Here is a 2,802-nt window from a genome sequence, read left to right as displayed (position 1 = left end):
CATAGGCCCGTTGTTGTTTCACGTAGGCCTGAGCAGCCTGCGGGGCTGCAGTCCCATTCCCGTGGAGGTCAGGTGGAGGTTGCTCATGGACTGGTAGGGATCCACAAAGCTGGCCGTCACCGCTCACGGCAGTCATTTGAACCCACTTGGCCCTAAAATCCAAAAGCGAGTCAAACCAGCAGAAGAACGTAGGCCGATGTCCACCCTACGCTTCCCGCCTCGGCATGCTCCCAGATTCAGAGCCCAAATGCCGCATGAGGAGTAGGGCCACGCTCCGTGAAGAGCTGGTCATCCCCTCACCTCCTCTCCTTGACATGTCTGCAAGTGGGGGGAAAACCGGCCTTGTTCTCCTTGAGATTGTGCAGGTCTTGCCACGATACCTCTGCCTTTCATCTCCATTATTGCTGAGCATCCGTCTGTGAAAACATGAGATAGTCCAAGAGATTTGTACTCTTCCCCATACAGCTGCACAGGTCATGGTGCAGGAATTCAGTCACCATTCAACACCGTTTTAATCATTTTTAAACAGGGAGAGAATTGTGAGGAGACAGACCACACCTTTTACTACCTTTCCTGAAAACACAGTGCTCTTTGCATGAGGTGGTAATAATTAGAGAATATAAATTTGGTGGGGTTTTTTGTATGTTATGTTCTTTTAATACAGATACTGGGTTTTTTCAAGATTGCTACAAAAGGTAATAGCCTATCTTAAAACTACACTTTATGCTAATTAGTTGTTTATTACAGAAAGGGTGTTTTGGAGAGAGAGGGAGTTAAGGATTTTTTTTTTTGTTGTACCTGAAAAATGTACCTGTTTCTACTGTAGGTCCTAGGGTATGATTTGAATACCAAAAACTTGAGATTAAGGACTGTGCATGCTTGCTCCTGGGGGAGCAATGTGACAGCTGCTTGCACAACCAACCTTTGGGCAATCGAGCCCAAGGTTGCACATCCTGTAATTAAGTTACTATTTCTGTTGCGGCTCTGTTTAACAGAGAGCTGCCTTGCCACTTCTGATTTCAGCGGGTACGCCCCCGCTGCCTTTTGGGATAAAGGCGTAAAGGAGAAGACCCTGGGACAGCTGGCGGAAACCTGTTTGCATCGGGACCGCCGGCAGCTGCTGTGATGGGCTGGAGCAGGTCTGTGCAGCAGCTGCATCAGGCCTTCAGCAGCCGTGCAGGCCGATTTCAGCAGCCGTGCAGGCTGGCTGTCTTTATCCTAAGGCTTCGACAAATATAAAACTTGGTTTTCCTCCTCCGGTTTTCGATGATGAAAGATGACCTGTCTGAAAACCGTTACCAATGTCATGGATATTCCCATGTTCCAATGCCCTGTTTCCTTATCCATTACAAAACGCCGCTGTCATTACTGAGGGAGCTCAGGTTTTCCTCCCCACCTCCTTAGAGAAGATTTCAAAACCGCAAGTGCAGCTGTTAGGAAATCCTCGGCTTCCTAAAGCCTCCCTACGTTTTTCCAAAAAGAATGTTAATGCGACACGAAAACCAAAATCACAAATATAAAGAAACCTAGGGAGCGCGGCGCTAAGGTAGCACTTCACACACACGTGCACCAAGTGAAATGCTTGCCTTAGCCGGTGGGGCGTTTCGTTTCAAAGGAATTCCCTAACGGCGTTTGCCGTTTGCTCCTTTAACTCACAGGGAGGTCTTAAAATATATTCAGAGTGATTTCAGTCAATCAGCAGCAATGATTTCTCTTGTCAATCCAGTTAAACGGGTGAAGAGCGTAGGAGACTTCATGAGCGGGAGTCTCAAGCTGGTGGGGGAGACTCAGGCTGATGAGCATGAGAATTTTACATGAAGGCAGTGAAGTACAGCGCTGCTATACGTTACTGGTTTTTAGAGAGAATAATTAAGATTATGTAGGGGGTGATTGTGAAGGTGTTGCCGCAGTGAAGTTCACGTTTTTTTCCCCGCATTTCGGTTTGGACTCCAGCTCAAGGCTTTTCACTTCTTATTTTTTAACTAAATCAGTTTTGTCCATTCCTACTAATACTATCCTCCTAATTGAGAAGGATGATTTCACGTACAGGAAAGCCAGTTGCAACCAGATAAATTCAGGCAGGAAAGCAACTGTGAATGCACTGATGAGCTTCCGACTGCAGTTCAGTTTCCTTACTGCTCGCCTGCTTGCAAACATCGTGCAACCAAGGTTGCTCACAGAAGGAGCTGAGGAATTTTTATTCGTGGTCATGCATAAATGTGCGTATTTCTGCCTCACGAAATGTAACCTAAGCCCAGAAACTGGACCACTTGGCTCAGCGAGGCAAACACGCAGCTCAAGCAGCACAGTTTAATGGGGCGCTCCCTAGCAGCTATTCATGACTACCTCCATGGGCCAAACAGCCTCGACAGAAAGAGCGTCAGGCGATTCCAGTGAAACACATCAACAGAATCAAGATGTTAGTGCACAATTTATAAATGTAAACAGAGAAAACCATAACAAATAGAAGTTTCCAGCAACAACAGAAGTTCAGCAAAGTTTAGCAAAGATCCTGTTTTGACGCAAACGTCATTAAAAGCAGAAAATACAGGAAATAATACGTCAGGCGAAAGTTTTATTTTCCAAAGTGTATGTCCTTAGCATAATTTAAGTGATCCATTGCCACTGCAATCCAAAGTTGAAGGTAAACTTTTTGACTGCACCTATTGCACACTTTCTCCACAGCTGTATAACAAAACCCTTCTCCTGTATCAAGAGATCCTTCACTGTGAATAGCTGGTCTGTACAAGTTCAGTTACGTAGTTGACTTCATCACGAGAGATGCTCTTTGTTTGCATCGCT

Source organism: Leptosomus discolor, chromosome 1, assembly GCF_034619465.1.
Source record: "Leptosomus discolor isolate bLepDis1 chromosome 1, bLepDis1.hap2, whole genome shotgun sequence".
Classification (NCBI taxonomy): Eukaryota; Metazoa; Chordata; class Aves; order Leptosomiformes; family Leptosomidae; genus Leptosomus; species Leptosomus discolor.
The sequence above is the reverse complement of the archived record's forward strand: the minus strand, read 5'-3'. Positions refer to the sequence as shown.